The 13,849-nt window shown below is 43.3% G+C and overlaps 1 protein-coding gene across 4 annotated transcripts in view; it reads right to left on the reverse strand.

Annotated features, from left to right (window-relative positions):
* Positions 1-13,849, reverse strand: part of CYRIB (CYFIP related Rac1 interactor B) — a 95,573-nt gene that overhangs the window by 69,416 nt on the left and 12,308 nt on the right. For 2 of the 4 annotated variants that reach the window (XM_053954680.1, XM_053954656.1), the window contains exon 1: positions 4,927-5,066. The exons of 1 other annotated variant lie outside the window; for it this stretch is intronic. The gene's annotated coding sequence lies outside the window, so the exon portion shown is untranslated. Of the gene's footprint in view, positions 1-4,926; positions 5,068-13,849 lie in introns of those variants that run through there. One more of the 4 variants, XM_053954664.1, reaches the window with a different exon arrangement.

Consider the following 13,849-nt stretch of genomic DNA (forward strand, 5'->3'; position numbering starts at 1 on the left):
GTCTTTTGAACTACGCCTGTTAAACAGAATTTGCTCACAGAACTGCCTCCTGCTACCAGGGAACATTTAAGCCCTGTAGTCTGAAGTAAAAAGTGCTTTTAAAAATGTATCTAGGACAGTGTTCTGCTGTGCTTTCTTATATATAAAGTGATTACCAATATATATTTTTTTTTTTTTGCCTGGTGGACACCGATTTCAGGTAAAGCATTTGCTGATGGAATCAGCCTCCCAGATAAAGATATTAACTGCCTACAGGATCAAGCTTTAGGTTTTGGTGTGGGTGGCAGACAGAAGGCCTGTTTTGCAAGGCATGCTATTCTTGTAGCTACAGCCACACCAAACTGAACACACTCAAATCTCACAAGCTAAGCTGTCCCAGACCCAGTCACACTATTTGCACAGGGACCACCTGGGAAATCCCAAGTGCTGTAGATATAAGCCAGAGAATCAGTCCAACACTTAGTAATCAAGACCACAAACCATACAGCATTTTCACTGAACAGGAGTAGAAGAATAAAAATATCTCCTCCCATACAAACATTATTACAGAAAACTAGTTTTATACACTTGAAGACTGTACATAAGTACAATCTCTATATTTCAGAGATATTTAGTCCCCAATTTTTCCTACAGTCCTAAAATGATTCCATGTAGTAGGAAAAAAAAAAAAAAAAGGCAGGTTTGGACAGTCAGATACCACTCCCCAAATGCAGCATCAGAACTTTAGATTAGTGCAAAGAAGGCAAACAACAGCCTTTCCCAAGACACACAAATTAGTCAATACTTGTTTACGTACTAGAATCGAAATTCTTTTTCTAGGTGCTAAAAAAACAGTCCTAAAGAACATTCAAAGATAATAAGTTTGGAACCAAAAATGCTTTTACAAATTAATTACATGAACAGCATGTAATTGATTGTCAGAGTTACATTGTCAGAGTTAACAAGAAATAAATTACTAAACATTTCATCAACATCACCATATTCAAGAGCAACAGTAAATGAAGAGGGCAGCATAACCAGACAACAAAGGTTGTAACAACAGATTTGAGTTCATAAACCACATAAACATACTGAGCAGCGTCAGCCCTTACCTCACAACGATGACTGTCCTACAATTATCCTGAAATTCAAATGATCATGAGTGAAAGGCCAAAGAATGAACCATTTTCCCTACACCTTTCAATCATGCTTTGCCTGTAACTAGTTTCACTGTTTCCACAGTGAAGGTATTCTCTGTTCATCAGGCTTTCACGTGACAGGGAGGACAAAATGCCATTTCTAAAAAGCAGAATGCAATTAAAAGCACAGGGGATGGGGAATACAGGAGAAAGTGCTGCAGCTAAAAATACTTTCAGCTTTACCTAGTCAATTCTAAAACTGCTCATTGTTTGTCATTGGTTTCTGTTAAGCTCTGCTGTTTATATGATTGCAATACATGTATCCCCAGTAAGCACTGGAACTGCAAATGTAAAACACTGCCTATGTAAGAGCCTATTACTCTCAGCAAATTTTTGACAGTTGGAAACACTCTGCCAGCTGCAGCAGCCAACTTGTGGCACTCGAGAGAACATTCCTGAATCACAGACGGGGGAAACTGAGGTGATTTTATAAGAGACCCTTAAGTTAAAGGCAATCAAGTAAGTCCCCGTCTTTGTAAACATGAAGAGAAATGCAGATTTCTTATATTGGATAGAGGTGTTAAATTTTCCATGATAACAAGGACGAAAATACTGATAATGCTAAGTAAAGTTTATGTGGCCATAGAGTAATAACAAAGGAAAACTTAAGAGGTGTGCAAGAGGACCATCCATTTACTTAAAAGTGCTCTTGATATATATGCAAACAAATGGGAGTAGAAAAGACAGCAAATGGCACAAGTGGCCAACACTAACTGCTGGAAAATTATTTGAAATAATTCTTACCCTGCCTAACTGATGCATGTATTTCAGGTGCCACAGCTAGTAAGCAGTGCCAATGCTTCAGGGTCCAATCCAAGCAGAGTTGCCTTCATATCCCCAGTCCCGCCACTCTCATCACCTCTGAAGTTTTGTTGACAGACTGGAGGGATTCAGTTGGACCAAAATGACTACCAGGATGACTCTCTACATCCTGGTTCTAAGCAAAGGAGTTGGCACTGACATTCAAGCCTTGTGTGGATTCAGCACATATATTCACATGAGCTGCATGCCTTGCCTGTAGCACATTTGCTTAACAGCTGATAATCCACGAGATGCAATTTGACAACACGCAAAATATTTCAGCTTTGAAGATGTATTTTCAAACATTTTTACGATGAATGTGTCTCATAAAATTGATTTGTAATGTACTTCAGGGTAGTTAACATTACGTTAAAGAACAGGAGTCATTCTTCTCAACTTATGCCCATCTACATCAACAACAGAAACTCTTGGTATCATTAATAAGAACAAGCAAAGGTGACAGCTTTGACTTACACTAGTGCCATCATTTCCTAAAAACCACCAACCAAATGAACTACAACAGCCACACACAAACCTGCTTTAAAAACAAATCTAACTCCTTGCACATAAGCTTTAATTTTGCCTGTCTCCACTATGTCAAGATATGCATTGGTTCCATCTATGCCCCCAGCTGGCAGGCAGGAACAAGAAAAAAGAGGACTGCAGGCTGTTTGTGTGTTTGTATTCTCCAAGATACACAGCGAGAGGAAAAAAATCTGCATTTATGTTCACCATGCCAAAGCAGCTGCAGAAATCCAAAGTGGCCCCTACATATGCTTTTCCAAATGACAGATACAATTTCTGTTACTGTATTACTCAATAATTCAGTAGTTTGCAATACAAATATTCCCCACCCTTCTGTCTCTTTAAAGTATTAATTCCAAGTGTTTAGTAAACACAGTTAGAGGTCTGGTGACGGACACCTTAAGGTGCCCCCATAAGTGTCTTTAAACTACTGCATTCAATTGATTTAACAATTAATTATTTTGGAAATATATATAACTACTGATAGACACAATAAAAAAAATTATTCCTTTTTTCTTTTTATCAAGAGATTAATACTCACACAAAACCCAGATAAAGGTACAGGATAGTTGTGCATGCAAGAAAAGAACTGGCTGACACCAGGTTTCCACAGCCAGTACAGGGAAGGTTTCACAGGAAGAGGCAGAGACTTTCAGAAGACAAACTCTTCTATAATCTGTCCCCTCAGGTGGCCCCAGCTAAACTGCAAACAAGGAAGAAAATCTAGAACACCTGATGACAAATGGAAGTTGTATAACAGATGGGATCAAATTCATTCCTTACTTTCATATAATCATGGTACTTCTTGACAAGGATATTTTAAAACAATCCTGGGATCACTTCTTTCCTCAGCCCCTGCTCTCAGACAGCTAATATATGCAATAACAAATCTGACAGTCTGACTGGGATAAAAAGCTATCTTCTCTCCTACTCAAAGCTTCTGTTTCAACAATAGAATACTCCCTGTATGCCAGGCAAGAAACAATCCAACTTAATGTAACAGCAGTATCTTATTCATGTGGTTTAGGATTTTGCTGTTAAGCTTGCCACACAGAACCAAAGACATATTCTGCAAAACAACACACCTTGCTGAACAAAGATTTTTGTAAGGGGGAAGCTTTTAAGTTTGAATCCATGTTCCATCCTTGACAACACTAATCTCAGGCTATTTACCACCCAACACCCAAATCTGCCACAACCTATAACAGAAAATGCTGATTAACTAAAAGTTGTATTTAAAGTCCAAGCAGATCACAAAGAATGAAAATTCTATGTCAATGAGGGGAGAGAGAATTTGAGCAAAAGAGACTTTGCAATTTTTACCACTAGAAACAGTAATAAGGAAGAACCCAGATTATCAGATCAATCTAGAATATGTTTTACTAGCTTGAAGATTAACATACGTGCTAATGTACACTTGTATTTCCATATTATGTTACCAGAAACTCAGAATAACAGATTTTAACTGTTAGTAAGACTCCACTATCACAGCAGTATGACAGCTGTCACACTGTTGCAGACATTTGAATCCAGGATGCTGATGCTATGGAACAGACAGAGAATAAAAACTTCAAAAACCTTCATAACACACTGTCTCTTGATTTCTTCAGGGTTTCAAATGTTTCTGTGAAGAAACTTCTTGTATTTTTTTACCAAGTGAGATATGACACCAGATTAATAAGCAACAAAAATTAAGTTGCAGGCGTCGTTATTGTTGAATTACATGGGACAAAATTACAATGGAAATAAAGTTTGATTTTATCAGCTATATAATGAATAAGTTAGAAACAACACTCTCTTGCTACAGACCCCAAATTCACCTTAACCCCAGCTGGAATTACAGCCCCAGCATCACAGCGCTGCACACAAACCTGCAGGATACACCCTAACCATGACAAATTTGCGATGATCCCTGTATTCTGCTTAACCCGCTGCATGTTCAGCCACACTCCGAAGGACTGCAGATGTCCCTTCAGGAGCTCTCCCCTCCCGTTATCCATTAACACTGCCACTCCATCCCGCATCCCGCGGCACTACCTGCAGCCCGGGGAGCCGCCCGCACTCGCACCGGGCGCAAACCAGACCCCGCGCCGGCGACGGGGGGAAGGAGCCGCCAGAGCGCCGGGGAAGCCCAGGGCAGGACGGCCGGTCCCCGGTGACCCGCGTGGTTCCCCGGCGAGGGAGCAGCGGCCGCCGCTTCCCCCGCGCCCCGGGGCCCCTCCTCGGCGTGCGGAGGGAAGCGGCGGCGGGACGGGAGAAGTTGCGAAGCGCTGAGGGAGCGGGGAGAGCAACAGCTGGAGCCGGGCGGGGAAACGCGGGCCCCGCGGGAACGGGGCGGGGGTCGCGCCGCCGGCGCCGAGGGAACGCGGGGGATGCAGCGGCGAGCGCCCCGCCCGGCCCCTCCCGCCCTCCTGGCACTCACCGAGCCGCCCCGCGCGCGGCGATGCGGGACCGGGATCCGGAGCGGGACCGGGATCGGGAGCGGAGCCGGAGCCGCCGCCTCCCCCGCTCGGCCGGAGCAGCAACGGAGCGGCGCGCGCGGGTGGCGGGAGCGCGCAGGGAGCGCGCGCGGGCGGCGGGAGCGCGCGCGGGGAGGGGGGAGCGGGGGGGGGGGGGGGGAGCGGCCGCACAGCACCGCGGGCACCGGCCGTGCGGGCGGGCGTGCGCTGACCCGGATGTACCGGGGGGGGGGGGGACGCGGCCAGCAGCAGGTGACTGCGCAAGCGCGCCCGGCCGCCAGCGCACTGCGCATGCACCTGCTTCGACTCCCAGTGTCTCGGGCACGGGCGGAGGAGCGAAAGAGAGGCGGGCGGGCGAGGCGGCGAGTGGGGCAACCCCTTAAAGGCGCCGGCGTCTTCCCGCAGCCCCCCCGGAGCAGCTCCTTAACGCCACTGAGTCAGCGCTGCTCATCGGCCCTTGAGCCAGCTGCGTGCTTCTGGCGCTTTTTTTAAGGCCTGGATCGGGGGTTTGAAGTGTCTGCATTTGGCAAAGCCAGGTTGGGAAGGGAGATGGGGTGCTCCTTATCTGGGAAAAGCGGGGCTGCTGGGTTAAAGCCGTTCAGAAATGTCTTCCCAGGTGGATCAAAGCACAAATAAATAAATAATTATTTTTAAATTGTGGAAAGTTCCATCCCTCAGTGAGCACTGCCAGAACCCCATACCATTGCACTTTGGCTGTTCCTGGAATGCTTTCCACCTCCATCTCTGCAAAAACGCAAAAGACATGCAAAACGTGTTTAAAAATCACAAAAATCCCCACATGGGGTTATGGGGTTATTTACCGTGGGGAAAAGGAGCCTCAGGGGTACCTTATGGCTTTCTACAGCTCCCTGACAGGAGGCTGTAGCCAGGTGGGGTCAGTCTCTTCTCCCAAGAGACAGGACAAGAGGAAATGGCCTAAAGTTGCACCAGGGAAGGTTTAGATTGGATATTAGGGAAAAAAATTCCTCTTAGAAAGGGTTGTCAAGCGTTGGAACAGGCTGCCCATAAAAATGGTGGAGTCACCATCACTGGAGGAGTTTAATATACATGTAAATGTGGCACTTGGGGTTGTGGTTTAGTGGTGACTTTGCCATGGGTTTATGAATGGGCTCAATGATCTGAAAGGTCTTCTCCAGCATAAATGATTCTAAATGACTCCAAACACCAAAACATATTTTAAGAACATCCCATGGACTTAATTATGGGCTTTCTGTGCAGGGCCAGGATTTGGACTCAATCTTCCTTGTGGGTCTCTTCCAACTCTGCATATTCTGTGATTCTCTGATTTTATGAAGGTCTCGCCTACCGTATCACAACTCAGATTTTGGTATCTTCACACAGGGACAGAGCACACCCTGAACTGCTTCTCCTGCTGTGGATAAATTTGCCAAAGCAGAGGGATTGCACAAATACCTTGTTTCAGGGCTTGCTGCTTTAGTAAAATTCCACATAGACCTACTTAGAAAGAAAACAATTAAAAGTTCTTATGTTTTAGTTTTGCTTTTGTTTTGTTTTGTTTTTTTTTTTTTTTCTTAAAGTAACCTGGAATCTAGACAATGCTTTTCTAAATTTTGCCATGAAGTCTCCCCTGGCCTTCCCACTGAGCTGTTCTTACACCAAGGGAAGTTCACAGGTCGTTCAGTGAGGCTGCACCGAGAGGGTTCAGAGACAGAGCAGGACAGCCAGGCAGTACAAAACCTGCACCCTCGAATAGTAAAACATTATCATTAGAGCTCTAATCAAAGGGTATTTCTCAATCTGAAAGAGACAAACCTCACAGTCCAACCACTTCTACTAGTTCCTCTTCAGAAGCCTGATAGCAGTTTGCTAAGTGCCAAATATTAGTGAATATCAGGTACACCCAAGCCCACTGAGAAAGCAAAAAAATGGAAAATAGCTCAGAAATTTATTTATATGTCAATATATTTATCTTTTTGTTATCATACCTACATATGTGTTGACTTAATCTGATAAACTTAGTTTGTCTTTAACTTATTAAGATTCAAGATATATGGATTGACTATAGTAACTTTAAAGTATTCTAGCTAAAAGAGTATCCTGGGATATGAAGGAAACCATTTGTGAATATAGTTAGCTGCAAAACCTGTTTGGTGAACTCAAAGGAAATCACCACACTTGAGTTTTGGTCCTTGGGTAGCAGTCAGGCAAGACCAGGGTTGGTGCACCACATACCTGCCCACTGCTCTCACCTAAGCAGGGAAAAGGGAGTGCTCAGACAAGCTCTGGAGGCTCTGAGAGGTTGCAAACAGAGGAGATGTTGAAGAAGATATGAAGAAAGGTTTTCACAGACGTACCTTCAGCAAAATGACGGCAGTTCCAGCTCTGCCTGTGTGTGATTTGTGGAAGTGACTGAACAAATGCTTGACAGGGCTTTTCACTTCTGCCACAGAAAGGATTTTTTTGCAGTGGACACAAATTTTGAGGTGTGAATTGATGCACGCTCCTTCCTGAGATGAGGCAGGTTATCACCACATCCTCATCTTCCCTAAAGTCTACAGGGCTTTACAAGTCTGCTTGCAGGAGGTGATCCAGGTTCCATTGAACTGAATTCAAGGGAAGCAGGATTGTGCTCTGAGTTAATGTTGGACTCGTTACCATTAGGGCTTAATAGAAACCAGGGGTCTCACCTGTCATACTATAGAACTTTGTCCTTCTACACAGAACTAAAGAGCTACACACAACCAGCCTCAGGGATGAACAGTTGTTGTTGCTCATAACATTATAAAGCACTCAGGGCTTGGCAGGGTGGGGTTAGCCAAAGAAAATTTCCTACTGAAACCATGAGGTTTCAGCAGGTTTATCATAATATATAGTCTTTTGTGTTCTCCAAAATTGTAAGATACCTTTGATTTGGATCTCACATCTTTCACAAGTACAAGGATGCCCAGACGCTGAGCATCACTGATGCTTTAACAGCATTTGCACACTAAGACATCCTCATCCCACATAATAATTGAAGCATAAAAAATTTTTGAACACTGTGGAAAATGCTGCATGACTAAAAAACACAGTGATTTCCTATTAGTTCTGACTTCACTTTTAATTTCTTAATTGCTTCTTTTGAATGCAAAATTATTTTACCAGGCTATCACTGCAATAAATATTAGAACTCTCCCCAAAAAAACAAGCCTCCAAAACAACAACAATAAAACATAATTAAAGACTCTATTTTTCAGTTAGTATCATAGAATAAAAGAGTGGTAACAGAACATAACTGTTCCTATGCTGCTAAATGCCTGAGGATTTTGTTAGTTGGTGCCAGGTAGATATATCTGACAGGAAAGAAAACAGGTCAGAGCATTTTCATTAAGAAGGGATTAATAAGCTCTGAAGGTACTCTTGGATGTATATGTATTGCATATATGTGTGCATATACCAGTGACAAAAGATGACTTGACTTTATACATGGATGGCCAGATGGATAAATAAAGCCACAGGAGCAAAGCTGCCCTTAGGTGCCATGCACTGTTGGAATACTTGGGTTGCTTTTCAACCTAATGGTAGCCTAGGGGAGAGAGTCCAAAGGGAAGAAGAAGTGACCATTGCCCTGTGCCATGTGGACTCGGCAGGGACAACAGAGCGCCCTGACCACTGATAGCAGCCGCGTTTGTTCTGGGGGGGAGGACAGCAACAGCTCTTCCATTACATGGATGAAAATAGAAAATAAACATCCTATGGATAAAGATTATTCTTTTAAAGAAATAGTTAAAGAGATGAAGTTTCTTATGGAAAATGTCAAGAATGGAAGAAATGCAGCTTTGCAAGGTTCCCTTGTTACATTGTTGTGGCTCATAGCACCTTTCAGTTCAGATAAAACTAACGTCAGGTTTTGCCCTCCCCTGCCCAGATTTCCCCACATTCTCAAGTGCCACGGTAGTAGACGAGAGAGTGCAGAGGCAGTCACATTTATACCACAGAGTCCTCTAGGGCTTTCATTTAGATAGTACAAATTCTCTGATATGAATGTCGCTCTTCAGAATATAAACAGTTGTAACAAAATGTGAACGATCTACATAAATTTCCAGAAATGCAGACAAAACAAAAAGCCAAGGTCAAATCACTTCATAAGGATCCCTGAAGTGCTTCCAGATACTGTCATGCCAAACAGTTAGAATGTTTTATACTTGCATGGAGACAGGCATTCACAATCTCAGAATGCCTTCCTCCCCCCCTCACAAAAAAAAAAGGTCATTTTGATATTTAGGTGGCAAGTGGGAAAAATGAGATGCTTCTGGAGTTCAATCTTTTTACCCTGACATACCTGGTGAAATCCTGTCATCTCCCCAGTCACTTCGCATGACTAATTGCATCAGTCATCTCCTCTTCTGCCATTACAAAGTCCAAGATTATTTCAGAGTTTGCTCATCTTGTGATCCCGACAAATGATCAGCAGGCCCCTTCGTGTGGGGAGCCTCAGCTAAAACACACAGCATGCTCCCAACTAATGAACACTTCTTTAAGTCAAATATCACAAAAAGGTTCAGTGCCATGTCAGTTGGACCATGATCAAGAATAATGAAGATTTTACAAAATAAAGCTCTTTTTTTTTTCACATTTTCACATTTGCTGCCTTACCTCAAAAATACAGCTCATCTATATGAGACAGGGAAGAAAAAGGAAGAAAGAGAAAATGTCAGGTGTTAAGCCTGCATTAGAAGAAGATTACAGACCAGTAGGCATAGAGGAAGGTGGAAAGAGGAACTGCAGCTATTTTAATCATGTTTTATCTCTACTGGAAAATAGAAGATAAATTAGAGTAGTAGACCTGCTACAGAATAGAGCAGAACACCGTATTAGACTCTGAGATCTTTAAGCTGCTTATAAAAGTTTGTGAAATACAGAATTTCTTCAGTGATCGCTGCATGGACTCCATTGCACTGACAAGTACTTTGAGTAGTTGCAGTGGTGAATCTATGCTGGTAGCAAACTGGCAAGCGAAGAGGCCTGCTAAGCAACTGAGATAATCCAGCATCACCAAGTTTAGGAGGTCATGGCCACAGACTGCGCTTCTGAACTTAACAGCACTCAGTGGAGGAAAAGCCCCAGATGCACCTGTGTCTGTGCTTGGGGAAGTGCTGTGATCACCTCAGCAGGTGCTGGGCCATCATCACCTTTGCTCATTTGAGACGTGTCTTTCTCCAGCAAAATGCCTAAATGTCACTGTAAACTCCTAAATACCACTGTATTTATTCACTCTGAGTAGCAGTCAGTGCCTTTAAGTGAGGGCTTCACCAGGTCAGAGGAGGCTGCAAATTGGGTGACCCAGAGTGGCAGAGTTTCACTTGACCTCCCATTAGCTCCAGTCAAGCCAGTTTATTAAACAAAGTAAACCCCCAGGATCACAGGAGGAAATAAAAAATATATATCTGAACTGGAACTTTCTCACAAACATTGTATTTTCTTTTTCTTCTTTTCCCCACAGAATTTTTCAGATCAGCAGCATAATAGTATTCCAGTTAATGGACAGAATCAATGTTTCAGAGAACAGGGAAGACAATGTCCCAGAGAGTTACACTGTCTCATGACTCTCTGGAAGAGAACCCAGCTTTTTGTTTTGGTTTGATTTGGGTTTTTTGACACAGTTGTGCTGCCCTGATGGGAACAAATATTCATTGATTTCATTGAGATTTCTGCCTACCTCAGGAGCATGAGACCGGTATTTTACTTTGATCACATCCTTTGTCATGATGTAATCATTGCAGGGTTTTTGTTTATTAGTGGGTTGTTTTTTGTTTGTTTGGTTGGTTTTTTTTTTTCCCAAAGTGCTTAATTTATTTGTTATTAGAAGCCCTCAGAACAGCATTTGGCTCATAAGTGATTTTTGGGCTGTGTCTAGGTGTTACCAAGGGACATTGTCAAGAGACCATTTCATTTTGCCTCAGCTGTTTCCCCTGCTACAGCTGTTCTTAGTTTCCTCTTCACATCACAAGGGAAGTTGCTATCTTCTGTGGCGGAAATAGGTAACTTAATGAAAGCACCTCAGGGAAGGGCTCTGCAGAGCATCAGTCTCGGGACGATTGCAAAATTCAGTGAGTAAGCGTGGACTTCATGGAACAACAGGGTTAGGCACCTCTGAGCAAGAGACAAGCAAGGACAGCATCTTGCATCCCATAGGATGTGTTCCTTGAGCTCCAGTAGTGCAACCACGAGCTGAAGGTGGTTGCACTACCAACACAGGACTGAAGTGTCACTGTTGTCGCTGTTCTGCCCTTGCACCACTATTTCAGTTTGAAAGGACCTGATTGCTTGGTCCCATCTGAAAGCTAGAATTCAATTTAGTAAATCAAAACCTCAACTGGTTCTGCAGCATTCACTTGAACTTCTATAAACCAAATTTATCTTTGTGTGTGATCTATGTGATATTGAGTACAAGGCTACTGAGTAATGAGGAAAAAAAAATAGACTATGATTTAGTTATTAGCTCACCAACTACATCTACCTCTTTAAAATTACACTGTTTTGATGCAGTCATCTGTTGCATACCTTTATACTACTGCCTTCTTGCAATGCTATCAATATGCTCCAAAGAGCAGCAGACATTAAAATCATTGTAGTGTATCAAATTGCTGAATGTGAAGAACTTTGAAGAAACCCTTTCCTCATCAATAGACACATTTACTTGTAGGTTCTCCCATGACCTCATATGCAGTGGGTTAGGTAGCACTCTTTTCCTGTGGGATAGGAAATTCCCAGTCACCTATCACCTTCATGGTAGGCATGTTTGGATTATGAAGCAGAATCTTTGAGCACAATCATTTTAAGATGCCTGGGTAGCTCAAGGGACAGAAATAGAGTCCTTACTGGTCCCACAAGTACAAGTCCCTCTAGTTGCAAGGAAAAGTTTGCTAGCAGAGGAAATGGAAAGCCAGGACTTTCCTGTGCTGTAATCTGTGAGGCACAGACTGGCTGCAGATGAACACTTCCATGAAACAAAGCATTTTGGCAGGCACTTAAACACTTCCTCTGCTGAGGAACTGTAACACTGCACACCAGACGTCTTTCTCTTCCTTTTTCCTGAGCAGGAATATGGCACCTAGGGCTAAATATAGCACCCGATACAGCTGTTTAATATTCAGTCAGCAAGAAAAGAGAGTAAAGCTGGTATTGCACATTGTAATTGCTTAAACTTATTCTGAGTTTTCCCAATTGATTAAAAGATAATATTTTTTATGTCCAGCTGATAAACCCCATGCATGAGCTGGGAAATATTCTGTGCCTGTTTATAGCAATCTGGATCCAGTCCCATCTGAGACATCTGGGTTCCTGGAGTCACAGCTTAGGTACCTATTATGTTAATGATCAGACTAGACAGCTTTTCCCCATGACCACACCGCCTCTGCAGGATTGCATCACAAACCAGCGGGACCTTTTAAATACATGCTCATATTCTCCTGATTCTAAATTATTCCTGTCTCAGGCAGTGAACAAGCTAAAAACCTGAAAGAAGCAAAATGGTCTTCTCTTGTGAGGCTGTAACTCTGAAGCTTAGACCTTATTTCTGACCTCAGACTTCTTGTATGACATTAAGCAAGAAAGCTACGAAGCCTGGCAGTGGTACCTCCCATTCTGAAAACTTTTAAGTGCCTGAACGATGCCATTAAACTTCAGTAATTTCACATGCAAAAAGCTAAATTGGAAATATCAGTACAATGCCTTAAAAAATCACTGGTGCAATTCCTGCTCTTAGCAGCTTACAGACTAAGTTGTAGGTGAGAGGAAAACACAAATGCTGAGATCCACTGTACACATTGGCTTTCTACAACTAAGCTAGTCCTAAACCAACAAACTTGGGCACAAAAGCTGGAGTAGCACAGTGTCTTTACTCTGTGTTATGCAGTGAAGCTGGTCACTCGGAGTAGTTTTTCAGCTTGCCTGTGAGCCCTTGGCCTGTGCCAGGTAGCCATTCTTCCTGTCCCAGGACACACAGCCTGCACTCCCCTGGAAATCAGGTTTGTGGTGCTGGACACCCAACAGCATGTGTATACTGTCCAGTCAACCTGCTTGGGTCATCTTCTGCCTGGCTGGCAAGATGTAAGAGAGAGACTGGGGGAGCTGTAGTGGAAGCACTGGGAACATAAGCAGGGAATGAGGGAACTGGAAACAGGGAGGAGCCCAGAAGTTTTGCACTGAAAGAGATCCAGTGGGAAATGCAGGGCACACAGAATGCAAATCAGGAGAAAATTACAATTCATTAGTTGCACTGTTCACAGGACTCTATTTTTCAATTGTATTTTCTTCTCTTCTACAAAAAGACAAATGGTACCTGCTCCTTCATGCTCCCATTCTGTTGCCATTATTATTTTAATCTTAATCGTTTATCAGTTGAATTTTACTTTAAAAGGCGTGTAGGGGCAGATGTAGAGAATACAACATTTCTGTGGTTTACTGAAAGAAGACCAGCTTAAGCAGCGATGTGAGAGGGCCTGGGGAACCATGTGAGAGCAAGGAGAGGCATAAGGGCAGTGAGCCAGTCATAAGTGTGCACGCTTCTAAATGGTTTTAATGGGGTCACTTCTGTCCTAAGGCACAGCACACTGCTGCTCGGATGACAGACTCTGCCCCTGAGCTTGTGAAAGGTTTTGCAGCTGAGTGTGACAAGCTTGGGTTTAGTGCAGAGGGGGCTGCACTTAGGTCTTGAATGTGGCCAGATGGCAAAGAGGGGCACGTGTGCCTACTGGAAGACTGAATGGCTACCAAGAAATAAGGCAGACAGTAGGAGACCACGGTGCAGAAAAAGACCTCATGTCATATTGAGACTTGGACAAAGGTTTCAGATGAGGTGGATGGTTTGGGAAAGGCTGCAAAGGGACAACATTACAATATAATGGCTGTCAGTGAGAAGGA

The sequence above is a fragment of the Vidua chalybeata genome, chromosome 1, assembly GCF_026979565.1.
Source record: "Vidua chalybeata isolate OUT-0048 chromosome 1, bVidCha1 merged haplotype, whole genome shotgun sequence".
In the NCBI taxonomy this organism is placed as follows: Eukaryota; Metazoa; Chordata; class Aves; order Passeriformes; family Viduidae; genus Vidua; species Vidua chalybeata.